Consider the following 22,728-nt stretch of genomic DNA (forward strand, 5'->3'; position numbering starts at 1 on the left):
TTGACCGTAGTCTCTAGATGATCTTTGTATTTAAGTACTTTGAAATTCATACAGCCCTATAGGCAGCTTTTTAAATGTAAAATTTTTGCAATTTGCAAGTAAAAACATCATTAAAAATGTTTTTGAGTTTAAAAGATAGTATAGTATAGTTTCCAGGATACTCCATCAGCCAGAAAGCAGTAAAGCATAAGAATGGTACTTGTCGACATGTGTTTCTGCTTATTGGCTTCTTCAGGACCAGGCAACAAGAGAGCCAAAGAAATAGAAGTTTTTTTTTTTAAACTGACGGAGTATCTCGAAAAAAATCATCTTTTTATCATTTAACTTTCTGTGCCACCCTTTGTTAAACTGCAATCACCTATATTAAATATAGAATTTGTAGGAATTCTCCGATTTTCTCCAGGTTCCTTATACAGGGTACGGCACTGGACTGTGACACATTTTTACATGCCACTGCCTGATACATGAATAGGTGAAGGAGTTCTGTTTATGACTGAAGTGTTTATTATTGTCTGCAGTTTAGTAGCTACACAGGATCTACCTAACAGACTTGCATTCTGCAAGGAATTTTTAAAATTCTCGGAGGAAAGACCAGATCAGATGGATAACTGAATTATGTCGGATGAAGTTCATTTTCATTTATCGGGTTTTCTTAATAAACTAAGCTTTTGAAATTAGTATGCAGAACAACCAATGTAGTTGCATGAGAAACCTTTAAACATGCTGAAGAAATAACGGTTTTATGTGGATGTTCTGCAACCTTCGAATTCGTGGACTGTATTTTTTTGAAGAGAACAATCGAACTGTAATCGTTACCTCGGGTATATCGTTACCCCTATATTTCATAATGCTACAAACATTTCTTGCTGCGGAATACATAAATTGAAAGTTCGATCACAAAATATGGATGGAGAAATTAGTCATGGTTTTTCAGTTGTTAAGGAATAAGTTCCTAGGTCCTAGGAGATTAATTCCTCGAAATGGAGACCTTATCTGGCCGGCATGTTTTCCTGAACGGCTCCAGATTTGCTTACGGGTATACTTAAAGTCTAATGTTTATCCGAACAAGCCCCGCACACTGGATGAGCTAAAAGAACAACATAACTAAGGAGATAAGAAGAATTAATGGAAGATTTCGATTAGAAGTTATGAAGCACGTCCCATAAAATATTAAGAAATATATAGAGCTCTATGGTGGACATACAAAAAATAATAAACTACTAAAAACTGCATTCAATGAGTATTATTTTTCACAAACTTTCTAATCGCTACAGCATAGCGAAAAACATCACATTCCACTGGTAAACCCCATATAATATAAAAATATATTTCTACTATTGAGATATACAATCATATTTATGGGTTCCTGGCATCACCGCCATGCCATAACTGAATCGCTAGATTTTTTGTCAATTGTGACGAAAACAAGTTTCTTTAACGCAAATAAAAAATTGACTCAAAATCAGTAAGAAAATTTTGACTTTGACTAAATAAAGCGCTTATTAAATATTATGGTTTAATTTTTTTTTTATGTGCCCAGACTATTTTTATTTACTGGTTGTGTCTATAATATAAGTTGCCAATCTCTTAGTGAAATACCATCTCTTCAAAGCATCTGTAGCAGTTCATATGTGTAGTCGTATCCTTTTGCTAAATTGTTTATCAGCAAAAACGATGCAAGAGTAGAGTATAATAATAAATATACGTTACTTTAAACATTTAGTTAAACAGTGTTACTTCAGTTCGCATAAGTTTTTGTTTGTTATAACAAAAAGTTGCTAGTTCGGCGTAATATTATATATTTGTAAGTATATAATTTAATCTTTCTGGGGCTTGATGTTTTTGATAAATATTATTTATAAAGATTTAAAAAAATATATTGAGCTTAAATTTCCTTCATATGAAACTGCTTTACTAATTATCTTTTTGGTAAAAAAATTTGGGAATTTCAGATATTAGGAATATCTCGCACTATTCAATTAATCTTTCACTTTTTATTTATTATTTTATAGAATCTAGGTTTAAATGTCAAACACAAATATATTATAAAAGATTACTGCTATAAATAAATATAAAATATTTTGATATGCTTAAATATAAAGGCATTAAAGGATTTGTCAAATCAAAACAATTAAAAAAAATTAGTTTGTTATTTTAAAATCTTTCTCAATAAACGCTATGAAAATCCAAGCAAATAATTAAAATACTTAGGATTAAGGTCACTATTTAGTAAAAATTAAATAAATTTTCCCACATACATATTAAGTTTCTCGCATTTCCTACAAAAATAAAACGGAACACTTTTTTTTAACCTTATGCTTTGTTTCTTTTCATGGAACTCAAGAAAGAAACCAAGAAAGGATTAAGATGAAGGAAGTTCAATTAGTTCTCCTGAAACTTGTATTAGAACTTATGTCAGACGCTTTTATAGTGCCTTTCGAATAACGTGAATTGCTTAATGATAATTAATAACATATTTATACAGGGTGTCCCAAAAATCAACGATAAGCCGATAAAGGGCAATAGACCAGGTGCTCAGTGATTCAAAAAAAATACTAAAAAAAATCTTGAGTACTTTTAAAATTATAGGCATTCATAGAAAAACCGAAAAAAATTGACACCCCCTGTTGACCTTTTTAGTACTCTGGCTACAAATTTTCGAATTTCTTAACAATTTTTTTTATTGTAACCCTAAATAACCTTTCGATAAATTATAAAACTAAATTCAAACACAACTGTTCACATTTTTACGAAATTATCAGATTTTTGCGCAACTTTTGTTGAAAATTGTGTCTTTTGACCATTATTTCCCAAATTTAACTAACTCTTCTGGAAAAGAAAATTACTTCACTGTTTGGCAAGTGATTTCAAAAGTTGGCGTATCTAATCTAGGTTTCAAAATGGAAAGATACTTGCTAGATTATTGCTTCAATAGGTGTGTATTTTTATTTTTTTTAGTACATAGTCAAATATACGCCGCTACTCTAAGCTAAGGTAATTTTTCAGTCAAAATAAATGAAATAAAAGATTATTTAAGTCGCAACAAATGTTTAAATTGTCTGCCTCCATTCCTGATACGACGTTTTGTTGCATTTTTTGGCATTTTGTTTTCATTGGATTAGTGCACACTCCCGTAAAGTAGGCAAATTTAAAGAATTTATTTAAATTGGGTGACCATGGCCCTAGGCTATTCTTCTACCCCGCCCTATCTACCTGTACGGGTATTCCCTGTTCAGAAATACTTTTACAGTGTAAGTAAGACAGGTAGGTAGTGACGCATCTTAATTAGGTCATTAATTAAAACCTTTGCTACGGCAGGGCTGCGTTCAGCGGCGGCAAAGCCAAAGCTAAAAACATCTTTGAAGCAATAATTTAGCAAGTATCTTATCATTTTGAAATCTAGATTAGATACGCCAACTGTTAAAATCACTTGCCAAACAGTGAAGTAATTTTCTTTTCCAGAACAGTTAGTTAAATTTGGGAAATAGTGGTCAAAAAACACAATTTTCAACACAAGTTGCGCAAAAATTTGATAATTTCGTAAAAATGTGAACAGTTGTGTTTGAATTTAGTTTTGTAATTTATCGAAAGGTTATTTAGGGTTACATTAAAAAAAATTGTTAAGAAATTCGAAAATTGTAGCCACAGTACTAAAAAGGTCAACAGGGGGTGTCAATTTTTCTCGGTTTTTCTATGAATGCCTATAATTTTAAAAGTACTCAAGATAGATTTTTTTTAGTATTTTTTTTGAATCCCTGAGCACCGGGTCTTTTGCCTCTTTTCGGCTTATCGTTGACTTTTGGGACATACTTTAGGCTTACAGTTAATAAATAAACAAATTAATTGAGATTAGTATTTCTCACATTACCAATAGTTATTTGTTTTAATTAAAAAAAATAAAACAACAATAATTTCTTATAATATACCGGGTGGTGCGTCGCCGAGCGGAACATAGGAAAACCCATGTAAATTTTAAGGGAGTCAATTATTGGCTTCCCTGTACATTTTATACAAAAAATTTAAGATAACTTTTTGAAGAGACCAATCTGGCAAACCCTCGTGCAAAGTTTTAAAAAATTTTAATAAGCGAATCTTGAATTATTCAAGTAAATGTAATTACAAAATTACCAAATTTTCGGTTTAGGTAAAACCAAATGGGCACCAGTAAAATGAATATTGTTACTGACGTGAGGAAAAGTGTGAATAAATCAGTGACAGTCGATATTTGGAAACAAGTATGAATTATTCAATCGACAAATAATATATTAAATAAAAGTTTAGATAAAAAAGTAATGTTAACGTGCCTTACTTTGAATGTATGGTTGTGAGATTGATAAAACGAAAAAAAAAAACATTTCTTGTATTCGGCTGTACGTCAGATTTGACAAAGCCTTATGACAAATTCTTTGCTGGTGGCTGGTGTCTAGTTTTACCTAAACCGAAAATTTGGTAATTTTGCAATTACATGTAATTGAATAATTCAAGACTCGCTTATTAAATTTTTTTGAAACTTTCGCGAGGGTTTGCCAGATTGGTCTCTTCAAAAAGTTATCTTACATTTTTTCTGTAAAATGTATGACCCCCTTAAAATTTCTTTTGCTATAGGAGATAAAGTCTGGCGGTTTTCGGAAGGGGGTCCTTTATATGTCCGTTATTAAAAGTAAAAAATGGTTTTGATGGAGTTTTTTTATATAGTACACGATTGTATAATATGTTTTCTTCTATTAGAACAGTCTGTATATTTTGAAATGAAAAAATCCGGTATTTTTTCCCTTTTTAAGAATATATATTACTATGGGCATATTCTTTATTAAAAATGACTAAATAAGAAACAATTTTCCTAAGATAATTGAGGACCGTTTTTTCAAAACTCGCTTTGTCCAAATTATGCAAAATTGAGTTTTATATCGTTTCTACATAATTTCGACCTTCCGCATCGATTGAAGAAGTCGGTTTTTTGCAAAACTCGCTTTGTTTCATGCAGAACAAGGTTAGATTTTTTGTAAGTTTTGCAAAACTCGCTTAATCCCAACCATAGGATATATCAAAACTCGCTTTATCCGGTACATATTGGTAAATATATACATAAATAGAACTTGATGCATTATATATTTACATTTCGTGGTTCGTTTAATAATCGTTTATTTTGATCTTAGTTTGGTTTAAGTAGCAAGCCGATGTACATGAGACAAAGCATTGGAAATTCTAAAGACAAATCATGTTAAAGAGGTAAGATAGCAGATATACGTAAAATAATAAAGTACGTTGAAAATGCTGAAGACGATTTTTACAAGGAGCTTCTCGGGACAACTAATGAACACCTTACCGAGGATGACCACTTGCTAGAGGGTGAGAATCAAGACGAAATCCAGGTTGAATAAGAAAAACATTTTTAATAATAAATATTTTCAGTTTTGAACTAAGGATTAAAATATGATTATTGGTTTGAATAAAATTGGATAAAGTAAGTTTTGGCATGTTTAATTGTTTTAAAAAAATTGTATATTACATAATCAAACATAATCAAAAAGGCTATATAATCAAAAAATAACATTTCTTGTAAAATTTGAAATTTGGACAAAGCGAGTTTTGAAAAAAACGGTCCTCAATTATCCTATTTTAAATTTAATAAGTAGGACATAGTCATGCATCTCTATGGAAACAATTTAATTTAGACAATATATATTTTCAACAATATGGTGCACCAGAACATAATTCTAATATTATTCGACCATTCCTAGGAACTCCTTCGCTATCAGGGTAAGTTAGCAGCATTTTTTAATATTAAAATTAATAATATTTGCGTTGCACCAGTTTGCGTGGTAGATAATGTGTACTGATCTTGTACATAATCTGTAGAAGTAATATTGATATATCAGTAATAGAACATATGCCTTTAATATAAATTATAAAAAAACCTAAACTGAAGAACTATTAACTACTAAGAACTATTAAATGTATAAACATCAGAACTGGCCCTTCTAACCACAACATCCATTATATTGCCTATTTAAAAAAATCAAAGGTCTACTATAGTAACTAATTTAGATTATGGATGAAATATACATTATATTTTAGCTTTAGCTATATTTCATCTAATCGAATGCATTTTTTATATCTGTATATACTTTAACTTGTTTTTTTTAGGTTTTTTTTTATACAACTTCTCTATTTTTATTATACTCGCGGTAAATCTTAATTAATATTGTCGGTTTAGCCTATATTATTCCATCCTTAAGACGATACAATGAAAAGGTAAGGTCTGATTTCTGTTTTGTCAAGGTTCTTCAAGAAGGTACTATCTGGGTTTAAAAAGTTTAATGGTGAATAACTATGCCAAACTTAAACTTTTAAATAGTTTGTATAAAATATAATAATAAATGTATGGTTTCTTATTAATATTACTGAGAATAATTCTTTCTTTATAATTGAATTATTTATTTAAGATGTATGAGTTAATAGAGGAGGTAATTTACGATAAGAAGTTCATTCAGTATAGACCTCATTTCCTTCCTGTTTTTAATTAAATCACTTTACCTCTACTCACTCTTTTAGTAAAACTTTGAAGAGCAATTCTTTTTTCTCTCCTCAAGAGCAGATCTTCTTTCCCGGTAAGATGTGCATTTATTGTTTAACAGAACCATTCTGAAAATCTAGTATCACTGTACTAAATGCTTAAATCTTGATGGAACAATTCGTGGTATCGTATGTTAAAGTATATACAGGTATAGAGAATGCATTCGATTAGATAAAATATAGCTAACGCTAACATATAATGTATATTTAAGAATTTCATCCATATTATGAATTAGTTACTATAGTAGACCTTTGATTTTTTTTTAATAGGCAATATAATTAATGTTGTGGTTAGAAGGGCCAGTTCTGATGTTTATACATTTAATAGTTTTTAAGAGTTAATAGGTCATATACGGATATATCAATATTACTTCTACAGATTATGTATAAGATCAATACCCACTATCTACCACGCAAACTGATAAAAAATGCTGCTAACTTACCCTGATAGCGAAGGAGTTTAATTCCTCTAGGAATGGTTGAATAATATTAGAATTATGTTCTGGTGCACCATATTGTTGAAAATATATATTGTCTAAATTAAATTGTTTCCATAGAGATGCATGACCATGTCCTACTCATTAAATTTAAAATAAGATAATTGAGGACCGTTTTTTCAAAACTCGCTTTGTCCAAATTTCAAATTTTACAGGAAACGTTATTTTTTAATTATATAGCCTTTTTGATTATGTTTGATTATGTAATATACAATTTTTTTTTAAAACAATTAAACATGCCAAAACTTACTTTATCCAATTTTATTCAAACAAATAATCATATTTTAATCCTTAATTCAGAACTGAAAATATTTATTATTAAAAATTTTGTTCTTATTCAATCTAGCCTTCGTCTTGATTCTCACTCTCTAGCAAGTGGTCATCCTCGGTAAGGTTTTCATTAGTTGTCCCGAGAAGCTCCTTGTAAAAATCGTCTTCAGCATTTTCAACGTACTTTATTATTTTACGTATATCTGCTATCTTTACCTCTTTAACATGATTTGTCTTTAGAATCTCCAATGCTTTGTCTCATATACATCGGCTTGCTACTTAAACCAAACTAAGATCAAAATAAACGATTATTAAACGAACCACGAAATGTAAATATATAATGCATCAAGTTCTATTTATGTACATATTTACTAATATGTACCGGATAAAGCGAGTTTTGATATATCCTATGATTGGGATTAAGCGAGTTTTGCAAAACTTATAAAAAATCTAACCTTGTTCTGCATGAAACAAAGCGAATTTTGCAAAAAACCGACTTCTTTAATCGATGCGGAAGGTCGAAATTATGTAGAAACGATATAAAACTCAATTTTGCATAATTTGGACAAAGCGAGTTTTGAAAAAACGGTCCTCAATTATTTTAGGAAAATTGTTTCTTATTTAGTCATTTTTAATAAAGAATATGCCCATAGTAATATATATTCTTAAAAAGGGAAAAAATACCGGATTTTTTCATTTCAAAATATACAGACTGTTCTAATAGAAGAAAACATATTATACAATCGTGTACTATATAAAAAAACTCCATCAAAACCATTTTTTACTTTTAATAACGGACATATAAAGGACCCCCTTCCGAAAACCGCCAGACTCTATCTCCTATAGCAAAAGAAATAACGTACAAAAGTGTCCAAATTTGGATATCTTGTACATCTTTGTTCCTTCTGCCTTCTAATGTTCCAATTAGAAAGTGTCCGGTAAGAAACCATGAAAATAATTTTATAAACGATCGTGTATACTTTGAAGTTATACCGTATTTAAGCACGAGAGAAATTTCGCTTCATCTAGGAATTAGTCATCCTTCAGTGTTGTCCAAATTGTTAAAGATTTTAAACTTCATCCATATCATATATATCCTTGCACCAAACTCTATCAGAAAATGATTTTGACAAACCACTCGAACAACATTGCTTAAGAGAAATGTGCAACGAAAGTCCCCAGTTCCTCTTTGAAATTTTATGGACTGATAAAGCTAGTTTTTCTAGTTGTGGTAATGCTGATTTGCATAAAATACATTATTGGTCCCGGAAAAACCTTCACTCGATAAGGAAAGTAGATCACCAAAACAGGTGGAGTGTAAATGTCTGGTGCAGTGTTAAGAAATAGAATTATTGGGCAACTTATTATTGATGGATATTTAAATGCTGAATCATATCTTAACTTTTTACAAAATACCTTATGCAATACTGCTAAAAAATATTTCTATTGATCTAAGGATAATATATACATGTAGTACATATTGATACTATATGTATATATTGATACTATATGGTTGCCCAGCACATCAAAGAGTGCGTGATTTTCTAATTAACAGTTAATAGCTATCTGGTTTGCTGGATTGGAAGAGATATTGTGCTATGTCCTCGCCATTTAAATTGTTGTGGAAAAATCAATGTAACAGTTTTTAAATTCAAATGACGCCTCCTACCAATTTTGCTTAAAACTTTCGCATACTACTGGACACAATATTTAAAAGTAATTACATTTCACTTTTTAACAAGCCCAAAATGAACAACATCGGATGAGTCTTTTAAAAATGATAGTCATGTAAAAAATTTCAATTTCACTACCTTCCCCTACTTTATGACGGTCAATACGCCAATGAGTCTTTGACCAAAATGATGGATAATATTACAAGAGGTATGTTAAAAACCGTACCGTAGCAGAGATTTTCTGGAGAAAATTAGAATTGAGTTTTTCTTATTTTAATAACGCCCGCTAGTGGCCAAATTTCAACATTGAAAAATAAATAATTTCCAGCATGATGAAAATGGCAGATTGACAGTTCCCGAGATATAGTCGCGATCCACGCTAGTTATTTTAAATAGGTACAGTTAAGAAAAATTATCATATCTGAAGATGCATTATAATTTTTATAAAGAATATACGTGTTTTATTTCGAACAAGGCAATGGATTGAACAAAATTTCGAAACACAGCAAAAAATAGGAAGCTTTGAGACGTAATATCTCAGTCAATTTTTATCGTATAAACATCCTGTTGGTATTACTTTATCGGAAAATACACCATCAGCTTTTATTATTTACATATACATTATCAGCTTCTTTATTAGCTTAGTAATTCAACACCTAACTTAACAAAAAAAAGATTTTTTTTTCTCTTTTAATCTATTTGATTTTGTAAGCAAAATAAAATGCGATACTTCTCAAAAACAAACTAATATAATTACACAAAATAATTATCAAATTATATAAGATACTTATTCGTATGGCTAAACTCGTAAGACTCAAATCCACTCTTTTTAAACACAACAACCTAACGCCCAAATCTTAAAACTGAAACATCAACAAAAACGATATCGTAACGGAGATCTCGGCTCGGTCGGCAAAGCCGCTGTATTAAATAAATAATAATGGACCAAGTGTTTCTTACAATTTACTACCTTATTTTTTTTTGATCAATTTATTGCCAAGTAATATTAAATAAAATATTCACATTTAAAAGTATTTATATCAAAATATCAGGATGACTCAATAATACACGGATGTGCTTTTTAAGACTCGTCTATTAAAACTAAAAACTTTTCTCAACCTGTTTCCAAACAAAATCATAACATTAAAAGTCTTTCATCAGCACATCAATACGATTCCATGAAACCCATCTTAAGTACCGAAATTAATAACCAGCCTAGCTTTCCATAAATATCGGGTTACCACTTGAGGACCGTGGGTCGGTCGGTCGGCGTCGGGCCATATTTTACTTTGCCTGACAAAAAAGAGTTTTATAATAAAAAATATCAATTATACCCTTAAGAATGTAAGACCCTGTTTATTAAGATGAAATTTATCGGTCTGGCCAAAAAGAGGGCCAGTATATTAACAAAACTAAAGCCAGCTCAGCGGTACCGTAAGTAACCAAATACGGTTTACACTTAGCGTTTCCCCTCGGGAATTATTTTTATGGGTTTTGATAAAAGAGTCTGAGGTAAATATTTGGTTTATAAAATTCATTTAAGTTTTGGCCAATAAAGAGTAAAGTTATTTAATAAAAACAATAAAAGGTGTTGTGACGTGAAATAAGCTGTGTTGGCTTGCTGTAGTGTTTTGCTACAAGAAAGGGTGAGTGTTTTCACAGAATATGCTTATTTCTATCTTATTGATTACACCGATATTTTACCTTTTTAATTGAAAATGTGATTAATGAAATATTTTAATGACCGATTGTTGCTTATCTTGCTTGTGTTGTTGTGACGATTGTTTATTGTTAAGATACTAAGCTAGTCTGGGACCATTGCACGGCTCGTTGTATTTAACAAGACTTTGTATCTGGAGAGGTCCCTCGCGTTTTGGTGTTCATTGCACCCCTCTGTACAAAGTGTGTTATCGTCGGTGGTCTAGATCGGAGATTGCTATCTCAATCTCATGTCTTATGATAATGTTTTTGGCAGCATGTTGCCTGCAGTTTGTGAGTAATGTATTGCTCACGTTATGACATATTGAACGATTGTATATCATTCAAAATCAGTACGTTGTTGTTACTGGGACATTCAACAATCGGATAAAAGTAATAAATTAGTGAACAATGAATTTTCAGATATTTAAGTAAAGTGGTTAAATGTCGGTGAACATGAATTAAATGGTTATCGTAAAAGTAAAATCACTGAGCGAGGTTAGAACATATTAATTCATATTTTTCATATTAATGAGTTTTGCTTAACTTTTTTAAATTATTAATCTTACGGGAGTAAGTGTGCTCAGGTTACTTTTATTATTTCAGGCCTACACGTCACCATCTCTACTTTGGAATCGCCCAAGCGCCCAGTTGTTTTATGAGGTGTTTATTCTACTTTATTTTGATTATTTTTGAACTATTTTAAATTTATTTCACGTATTAAAAATTACGAAATTATTTAAATGACGCTCACAGGTTTTAATTATTACAGGAACTTATTAATTTTGAGACCAACGTTACATAATGTTACTTATTGCTTAATTGCTTTATCTAAAAATATTAGCTTAATATATATTTTTTTCAAGTTGCAGTAATTTGCAGATTTTACTGGAGTGTTTAAATTTTATTTATTTATACAATGTTAATCGAGCAAAGTACGAGCCATTTCATCACTTAATAGTATACTTTGTCTACAACTGCCTATCTCAATTTATTTAAACTTCCAACAATATTCTTTAATGATAACAGGTGAACAAGTTCTATTTTCTATATTTTTTAAATGACAATAAAATGGAATTACTTATTAAGGTTAACTCAAAAAATTCATCTATTTTCCCAAAGACGCTGGTCATACGTTTTTATAAAAGGCAAAAACAGAAAATTTACAGCATCACAGAAAGATTTAATAACATGACAAAGGTTACATGTTTCGCCCGATTAGAGCATCATCAGACCTATAATATTTAAGATGATGTAACCCGAAGAAAGGAAATTCAACAAAAACTTACCATCACATACACAAAGTTAAGGTTATAATTAATATCATTGGAATAGTTTTAAAACTAACTAGAAGAATATTCCTTTTATTTGTATAATTTTCCTTAATATTTAGAGAATATTCGGACCAATATAAATGAGTCGCTGGATTATCTCTTGGCAAAGGCTGCAAAGGGATTTTTGAGGAAAAGTTGGATGACGATGGCTCCAGAGATTCCATTATTTTATTGAATACTCGTATTTTGTTTTCAATGGACTCGCCAATATATCCATTGGCAACGGCAATAGAATGCCAGCCTTCATGGCCTTTAAAGTGCTCCCCTGGCCATAAATTCTTATTCTGTGTTGTATATGTGATGTGTATACGTTATTGGGTCGGTTCTGTGTAACCTAACCTCAAATCCACTCAGCCGAATAGATCTGAAAAGACACTCTGCCGTTCACCTCTTGCCGTTAGTTTCAACGTGCATTTCAGAATTAAACTTCGTGAATGTTTCGATCCCACTTCCGCATCATCCCTGACCCCATCAACACGTGGTTGCTCGTCCTTTCCTATCCTTTAAATCCCTTTCCCAGACCCTTCCCTTTCCTACCCCTTGCCGGTGGTAGCTGATCTTATTCACGCCGGTAATCAGGCCGGATAATGCCGGATGGATCGTGGAGGAGGCGACATCGTGCATTGAAAAATTTCATATTTTAATTGATGATTTAATATTGTGATTAAATCATCAATGAATGAATGTTACGAAGTGTCGATTCAGGGAATAGGGTACATACCTGACGGTTCTTCCCGAATCTCCAAATCGTGCTGGCAATTGCCTCGTAGCAGCGCCATCAAGTGAACAAGAACAAGAGAACAACAAGATCTCAGAATAAGCACTTGATTCGAGCGAATTGAACGAGATTTGGTTTTTCAAATTCCCCCTTTAATGTCACTCCAGCACACCGCAAATGCAACTTTTTATACGAGCAGTTGCTCGCCTCGAGAGCATTCGAATAGAAACCGTCCTTAGAAATCGCCATTAGATATCAATTATTACCAGGAGTTTCACCTTTAAGATAAGCATGCGCATAGATTATACACTACAAAACTTGCGCAAAGCGCGTGAAAAACGTGATTTTCAGATTGACTTTGGCGCGCGATTTTTAATATTTTACATAGCAGTCGTAGAAGAAAATATTTACTATCTAGTATAAAATGAATTAACTTACTATATATCTAAGAAAATAATCAAAGTTAATTAAACTTATTAACAATAATCACATGATAATCACATATCAATAATAACTTTTTCCTAACAAACCTATCAAGAATTTAAGGTTGATCTTGAAGGAGTTGCATTCATCCTTCATAAGATAATTTTTGCCAAAATAGGGGTGTTCGGTATTCGTTATTGAAAAATAACCATAAAAATAAATCGGCAAAATTATAGCCTAAACAATCCATTAGATATACCGCTCAAGGAGACATTCGCCGGATTTAGTGAAAACGCTGACTTTTCAGTTTGACGATAATCACGTAGTGTTTTTGAGTGAAACACAATATATTCTTTGTAGTAGATTTAAAATTAATTTAACATTGCGTGCACGAGGCCATTGAATATAAAAACGTAGTAAGTCAGTAAGTAACTTTAAGCAAGACATGGCTTCTGACATGAAGCATTTTTGTATTGTTGCTTAATAAAGTAATCCTAAGTAAAGTATGTTTTTTAATTTAGACAGATACAGTCCACTTTGATAGTAATAAGGTAGTCTGACAAGATTACCTCACAAGGGGGATAAAATAGTTCGGAAAACTTCAGTGTACCTCTGTATCTCTTTCAGCAGTACAATTAAAATACTAGGCAATTTAGGCAACAAGGCAGTTGACATACGTTGACATATTTTCTAACAGGGAACATTAAATTGAAGAGTATAATATCCCACAACAGAACAATATTCCAATACTGAACAAACAAAACATTAATACAATTTACAAACATTAATATTAATACTCTGAAACTGCAAAAAAAAATTTCAGTCTTGTTTAATTATAAATCTCACAGACATGTAATTAGTCTACATATACAAATAAATCCTATATTTTTGCCTAATCATGAACTAATATTATTTATTATAACTTTGTATAATTCAATTGCATGATATAAAAACAGATCCAGTATCCCATGTTTTATATACTGATTAATTTTCAATGTCAGAAAAGTATTGACCTAAAGTGCGGAAACGCGGGTATGCAATTGTTTCCGTTTCATGATATATTTAACGAATTGACTTTATTAAATTAATGTAATAATCTGGATTCTTAAATAATAAATATTTTTCTGAAATTACCTAGTGTTTTTAAGAATTGATACCAGTTTTTGATATAATAGGCCATGCGGTAAAAGGCTTTGCTACATATATACCATTGAAATTAAGTCAAGGAATTGTAATTAATTTTAAAAAGTCAATTAATTTTTTATTAACCTGCTTTCATGTTCCTTTTCAAAATATATAGAGTTGGTTGCTGTCCTGATCATAATTCAAGGCATATAGTTCGGCAAATATTGGGGTCTCCAAAGGATGAGATATTAATTGAAAATGATAACGGAACTTATAAATAAGAATTTAAAACAAACAAGATTTATTATTGCTATAGAGATATTTCATAAATAGGTAGATTACTCTGAAAACTTCGAGCAACTTATATGCACACCATAACAACTTAACTTGGAAAAAGTAAGAGTTAATAATTCATATTGAGTAAAATGTTACAGAAATATACAAATCACTCACATAGCATAAATAGTGTTGTATTAATTGTAATTAAGTTTATTGAGTACTATGTATACATAAATGATGAATGTTTATGATGAATTTATTAAGATCTTAATAAATTCATAGAGGTTAAAAACATTTTATTTACTGATCGACATACAAGAATACATCATATGTTTGTTTTTTTGGAATAGAAGTTAAAACTTCTTATAAAAATGTAATAATGACCTGTGCATATTCATCATATAGTGCTTTACATTTATTACAATACGCACAACGCACCGTACATAGTTGAGGGATTTTCAGGGCCCTGCGTCACATAAACGTTAATAGCTTTGCTTCTATGGCGAATTTTTTTTTCCGGTTTTCACCGTTATATTTGGGAAGGTTGAGGCTACGTGATGGTGTAGATTTTTTTTGGCCACGCCACCCCGAAGGGGCGGGCGTTGGCCCTTCATGGGAAGCAGTGCAGAAAGGGCGCTTTTAAAAAAAAACCCATTGGAAGTGGGATTTTTCTGTTAATGAAATTTGAATTTTTTGCGCGGTACCTCGCAGACTTAAACATTTGTGGGGCCTTAACGGTGACCTTCATGATGATGCGAATAAAACAGACCTTTTCTACGTGAGTGTAGCTATTTTTTTTGTCAAAACAATTTTTTTCACAAAGCAACTGCTTCCGAGATAAACGAGCTCAAGCGTAAAATTTTTTTTTCGAAAAAAAAAAGTGAATTTTTTGAAAAATGATTTTTTTCTACTAAAAAATTTTTTTTTTATTTTTTTGTTTACACTATTTGAAAGCCTAATCCTTTAGGATTAAATAGAGGTATTATTCATGTCGCTAGGTATTATACAGGGTGAGCTGTATTAACAAATATGAACCCCTTTTTCAACCTTTTTTTGACCGATTTTTTCTATTTTTCTTAATAACTCCTTAATGGCGGCACCTAGAAATTTCAAACTTTTAGCGTTTTAAAAACTTTTTAAAAGCTATTTTTTGATATAGTCTACAGTCTTCTACGTAGAGCAGTTTTTGCTCTACACATTTTTTTAACTTTGACGCTTAATACCGGCATACCTATGATACCTAAGAAAACCATTTTTTTTCTGAAATCACCAGACACTATCTGGCTATAATCCACTAAAAACCGTTTTTCTTCAAATGTTACCGTTTTTCCGCAACGCGCCGTTATTTAAGAAAAACCCCAAAAAATAAGCCGTTCCAATCAACCAGTCATACCGTCGACACCACGGGAGCCAGCGCATGGTACAATATAGTTGGCGGTCCAGCACGCAATTGACCCAATGTAAAAGCATACGGACGACGTCACTATCGAGTCGCACATGGCCAGATGACTTAACCGCGGGGTTTTCGGTATCGTGGCGGCAAATTCGGCCCGTTTGCGCAACGAGTTAGAGTAGGAAAAGCGGTTTGAGAGAAGGATGGAGGATGTCTGGCAACATATATTATTAAAATTAATAATATAAAGTGTACCAATAAGAGCGGAGCGTATTGTAACACATCATGGTTCTCTGAAGCATGATACCCAGATATAAGTAAGTAATATTTCAATGAAATTTACTTCTGATTATAATATTATCTACATCAGATTCTAATTATCTATATACATAATCAGACCTTCCCTTTTCGCTCTGTATTTACTATAGATGTTAATTTTTTTGAAGTACTAAAAAAAGAATAAGTTGGGTAGAGCACCATGCCGAGACTAAGGTTTGAACTCAGAGCCTTGTGAGGATACGGCAGATCTCTTCCCCACTGCGTGTTTGGGGCACTCCTTGGATAATTGTAAAGATTTTTTTTTGTAATACTGACAAACATTTAAAAAATTTCTACTGGTCCCCACTCACCAAAGTAGACGCTAAGCGTCTACTTGTTTTAGTATAGTTATTTATGTATTGCTCTTTGGATTTATTGTGTAAATATTCCTTTTTGACTTAAATTCATCTGCTGGATCTCAGTCACTTCGAATATCCCAGATATTAAAGATATATTGAATTTCATTCATATTTGTAATTCACAGGGAAATGAATAAAGACATTCAACCTCCACCATACAGCCCTCCACATCAGGAACAGATGATGAACATGCAGAATTCCCAGAATATACCAACACCAAACCCAAATAGCTTTCAATATGCTCCACTGCCAGCTAGTTCCCCATCTGCACCACCATCAACTGGTAAGGGTGATTACATATTACAACTTTATGTGTTAATAATTACAGAAATTTTCTAAGGTTTTTTCCTCGTTAATATCGAAAAGAGAGATTGCATTTTATAATCGTATACATTTTTAAAATATTTTACGATATACTTTTACCACCGCCAGACAATTTATTTCAATGTGGTGGAAACATAGTTGTATCAGGTAAAAAGTAGGAATAAATTTTTGTCTAGTTGAGACTACATAATGTTTGCTGCGAAAACTTTTTGCATATATTATCAAAGAATCTTTACCCTTAAGTAATATAAACTCATCACCTTGTTTTTACTATTAAACCCGTCATCAAGAATCTCTATATTTTGATGTCAAATTTTAAGTGGTTTCTTAACTATATCAAATGCTATCTGATAATGATGAGATATTATGATGTTGAAAGTTACGTTTCAAAAATTGGATGATCTGAAAAGTTACCAACCGCACATAGGTCTGATATTTTTGTTCTAAATTTATTTTTATTTTTCCACAAAATTGCCCTGTAAGTCTACAAACTGTTCCCAACGATACTCTTATCGATTTATTTCTTCCAAGTAGTACTTGGCGTGATCCTCGCGTGAAATAATTGCTTACGAATTATTTTTTTTAATTGTGCTTCCAGCGCAACTTTTAGATTAGGAAGTAAACAGAAATCCTAACTGTGCCAGCCGAAAAGACAGTCTCCTCTCATTTTAATTCGACCATATAGATGCTGTCTTTTGTGTCACTAACGTATTTTAAATTATTGGGTAAGAAATGACCGAAGCCCGTTTAATAGTATTCTCATTAATTCGTGAAAACATCTACAATAGCGAATATTTGCTATGAAAAAAATTCTCTTAGAGGCCCAAAACCGATAAACCATATACTTGGTTTTAGATTTAAAGTGGTCCCTAACATTTTAAATCTAGATAACGCTTTTGTATGTATAACCTCAAAAGAGGTTCAAATCAGCAGATGTAAATAAAATACTAGACTAAACATGCAGCTCCGCCCGCGTGGTACTTAATGATAGTAGTATGTCAGTCTTGGAAGGAATAGAAGACGCTGGCAAAAATTGGTCATATGTTCATATTTAAATAAAACTATGCCTAAAGTCTCCCTGGGGTTAGAGCAAATTCCCATGCAAGTATTTACGTCAATCCTTGCCGCGAGTAAAAAGCTGTAAGTCCCCAAGAGCAGACAGACATTCATGTTTACATTTGTATAGATTTATTCATAGAATATTGGTACCAAACATTTCACAAAGTTTTCTAAAGAGACATCTCTTTAAGGTTGTTTGAAACTTTAATTGGGATAGAACTTTGATAATATGTTCACTCAGTAATGAACCTATTTTATCAAGAATGTACATACCTCTGAATATGTTTGTAATTCCATAAGGTTTACAGAATAATGTTTCTTCATACTTCAACGCTTCTAATTAAGAATATGGCTACTTTAACTTATGACTACTAAGATTTAATTTTTTTTAAAGTATACTAATATTATTACATATAACTAAGATTTTACTATTTTACAAAATCAATGATAAAATATTACTAATAGTTTTTGTTATCTAAGATTGCCTATTTTTTTTCAGTTACTAACGTGGTAGTGACTAGCGGTAGAGCTCACTCAGGTTGTCCAGTGTGCGGGAACAGCCATTTTACAGGGACTTACCCATGCCACGCCTGGTTGTGTTGCCTGTTTTGCTCCTGGGCTGCCTGTCTTGGATGCATTTGGTGTCTCTGCATGCGCCGCAAGAAGTGCACCAAATGTGGATTTCAAATAAATTAAATGCTATATCTTGTTTAAGGCTATTTAAATTAGTATATTGAACTCATATGCAACAATTTAACATTGAATTTTTGATCTACATTCAGTAGCAAGAACCATTTATAGTTTTAAGGCAATTTATAAATATTAATGAGTTATATACAGCAAAAAATGCCATACTAGAATATTAATTTTGATTTTACATATTTATAGTAATATAAAATATACGACACACTGTTGTACTAAAATATAGACATCTATTATTTTAATATACCATTGAAAAATTAGTTGTATGTGAAATGTATGTCACTTAGTTCTTAAGTTTTTTCTTGGTAATTTTCTTAATATATGAATTTTGTCCTATTTTTTAAACTTTAATTTCTTTTTTTTTCAGAAAATTCTAATAGCACGACCAATAAAAATCCATTGGTGTGAAATCCGTTGATCACCTAGGCTATTTGCATGCAAAATCTATATGATTTCTCTTTTCGTTTATGCAGTTTTTCTTTTGTTTGGTAGAAGAGAATAAATCCTAATAGCATATACAAAAATTAAATAAATACCCTGATAGGATAAAAAAACAGGAAACAACATACTACTAAAGTTGGTGAAATTTTTGGTAGTCTCAGATTTATTGATTCAGTTTTGTTTTGCAATTTAAGTAGCAAATTTTCACATTTTTTGAGAAACCAAAGGGCAAAACTAGGTATTTTTGGTACTAGGTATTGTTGGTTAGATATTGTTGATAAAACTGTTTTGTGAATTGAGTGTCACACCAAAAATTTCAACTAGAGGACTATTACATTTTCCAGATATCAGCAACTTTACAATTTCAATCAATAGCTCATAAAAAGAGGTTACAGATATTTGAGAATGTTTGTTAAATGTTACAATATATTGTGCTATCAGGGTTATTATTAAATAAAACATAATTTTTATACCTTATTACAAAAACAGTAGGTATGAGTCACAGAATCTCAAATTCTTTCAAAATTGTTTCCTTTATTAATCCAATATTTAAGTTTTCATTCAGAAGATACTCTCCTGGTGCGCATTTAATTTACTATACCTACAGTCTTAGTAAAAATGATTTTTCCTTTTCTGGATAATTGTTTTAAAAATCTTAGCTATTAATTTCGCCATAATTTTTATAAGCTTTAATGTGAACTTGGGTATGCCACAGATTTCCGACCTTGGCCCAAGATTTCCCAAACATCAACAGATTTTTCATATTACATATATCATACTATTTATGCTTCCTATGATTGTTATTAAAGACCTAGGCATTTATATTGATTTCCAAACTAGTTTGTGATTACTAATTTATGTATTATTGAGTATGCCAATTACTTACTGGTGTTAATACTTAGAATAATGAGTGATTTTAAAGTCCTGAGCTCCATAGGGTTAAGCCTGGTTAAGACGTGTCCTTTGGTAGTTCTAAAACCAAACTCAGACAGGCTACTTTATGTGCTTCTAATGTACGTAAAATAAATATTTAAATAACTATAAAATAAGATGTTATTCTTGACACGTACATTTTTAGAATAAATATTACAAAGAAGTACTTACGTAATAAATGTTTAATAGAAAATCCTGGTATTTTCTTGTTTTTTCCAAAAGTTGCATAAACTATATACTTTTTTCAATAAACTTTTCTTTACATAATATGAACTAAAATGTCTGTCATTTTGTTTTTCTGTTCAAGGGGCAATTGATTTGTCATTCTTAGTATATATCCTCATAAATGGTTAAATTTGTTGTAAGACCACTTGGAATGCACACTGTGTTAAACATTAGTCATATAACTATTGGTTGCAGATCCATTACATCCCATATAATTTTTACGAACCAACTCCATGGTCAAAAGCACAGAATACAAATATAGGCAACAAATAGGTCAAAAGAATAAAAATAGGTGTTACGTTCAGAATTTCTTCCTTAACAAACACCGGCTTACACAAAATACTCTTATTAGAGTCTATGAACTTGGCTAGTTAAGCCCCGATCTGAACCATAACTTAAGTGAGACTACCAAAGCAAAGTAAGCACCTCTTGCTGGTTTGATGCCAAGCTCATTGCAGACTAAAATTGTTGCATAGCAAGCAGATGCAACTTTTGCCTTATTATAAAAATATATGCATATCAAGTTTTAGTTTCAAGTCAATAAAAACGTTTAAAACTTAGCACAGTTTTTAAACTGTATAGATTATTAACTCAAAGGCATATTGGAAGCTGCCTACTTGAAAGTTTTTAAATTGGTTTTCTCTATATTGAATAGAAGTTTGTTCACATTATCCTTATCGTTCTTTTTTTAAAAATCGAGTTGTTTCCTAGCTACAGTATTATGGTGTCATTAACAAATAACGTAAAAATAAGAATCTATTAATGCTGATAACAACTAGGTTATTAAGGTAGATAATAAAACAGTAATGGGCCTTACACAGATCTCTGGGAAACAACAGTTAATGGCTTGTACAGATAATATACTGTAGAATTTTAAGCCAGTTTAACGCACAAACTCTAAACAATAACAATAGAATTTCCTTAACAATATCTTATGATTCACACAATTAACATTGCTTTGAAGGAATCGCAAAATTCTGTTGAGGCCATTTAAGCTCAAATAAAGCCTATCGAATCAAAAACAGCATGGGAAGGTATTTGCGAATCTGAGACAATCACTCCGTAATACGGAGTACCCATAGATTACGAATCTCATATTACCCTTAAGAGCGAAACACGTGTTACGTATTCTCAATTTGAATTTAAGTTTGAGGCTTTTGACCAAAACTTGTAGTTGTTTAGAAAAAGTCCTAACCAGGGTTTTATTTTATTTAGTTATTGTATTTTGATTGTAGTTAGTTTATTTCATTCACATTTGTGTTATATCTAAAACTTGTCATATCAAATGGAATTAAAGACTGCAAATTTGATTTGGAAAAAGACTAATTAATTCTGGCATTGATTTTGACCCTAACATCAATACCAGAATCATTTTTATTATTAATTAATGTATTATTTCTATGAGTTCTCTTTCCATGACTACTCAAGCCAGAGATCCTCCTATGCTTTCCATGAGTATCCGATCGATAAGCCAGCAGGAGCAAATGAAGAAAGTTATCCCAGTCTCTTTGATGGCTAGAGACTACTTTGGCCAAATACTAATTAACGGTTCTATTCATTCGTTCCACCATGCCATCTGGCTGCGGCTATAATATAGTAGTCCACGTTTTCTTGATTCCAAGCGTCTTACAGATGATCTAGAATAAGCTGGATTCAAAATGTTGTCCTTGCTTTGACTAGCGCCAAAGGTGCACCAGCTCGGCAGATCCATTGCATTCCTGTACTAGTCCTTTGTGTCTGCCTTCGTTATGACCCAGTAAAATTTTTTTCTCACTTTTCATAGGGTCTTCGTTACTCCAAGATGTCTTCCTTACACAACGACATGTATTTCCTATAGCATTTCCGAAATCCGATATTTAGGCACAATGATTTGCCTTCTTTCCTCCGTGGTCAGTTATTGTCCGCCGCGTACATCTTTTATTTCAATACTTATTATGTTAAGTAACGTAGTTCTTAAGAGACACGTAATGGTAAGAACATTCTCCTCTGCCCGCTGACAATGTTTGCAATTCTCTGGACAGGGTTGTCTTCGTAGAGCATCTGCATTTCCATGGATTCTTCCTGCTCGGTCTTCAGTGTCAAATTCAGATTCCTGCAACTTCTCTATCCATCTTGCCACTTGACCCTCTGGATTTTTGAACTGAAGGAGCCATTTTAAAGCTGTATGGTCAGTTCGCAATGTTTGCAGGTCTCATAGAGGTACTTATAGAAGTGCCACAAACGCTTTAACAATAGCTAGCAACTCTCTGGCTCGGACAGTCTACGAAAATAACCAATGACTTTTTCTTCTTGACCATCATGGATTTAAAACAGCAGGGCTCCTATGCCCACATTGCTAGCGTCGGTGTCCAGTACAAATTTTTCTTCAGGTAAGGAATAGC

The 22,728-nt window shown here is 31.7% G+C and overlaps 1 long non-coding RNA gene across 1 annotated transcript; it reads left to right on the top strand.

Annotated features, from left to right (window-relative positions):
* Positions 1–1,599: 1,599 nt before the first annotated feature.
* On the top strand, positions 1,600–19,084 carry LOC126736024 (uncharacterized). Its single transcript, XR_007660588.1, has 3 exons — positions 1,600–1,804; positions 16,789–16,946; positions 18,546–19,084. It is a non-coding gene; the product is annotated as an uncharacterized LOC126736024 (long non-coding RNA).
* The last annotated feature ends 3,644 nt before the right edge of the window (positions 19,085–22,728 follow it).

The sequence above is a fragment of the Anthonomus grandis genome, chromosome 1, assembly GCF_022605725.1.
Source record: "Anthonomus grandis grandis chromosome 1, icAntGran1.3, whole genome shotgun sequence".
In the NCBI taxonomy this organism is placed as follows: Eukaryota; Metazoa; Arthropoda; class Insecta; order Coleoptera; family Curculionidae; genus Anthonomus; species Anthonomus grandis.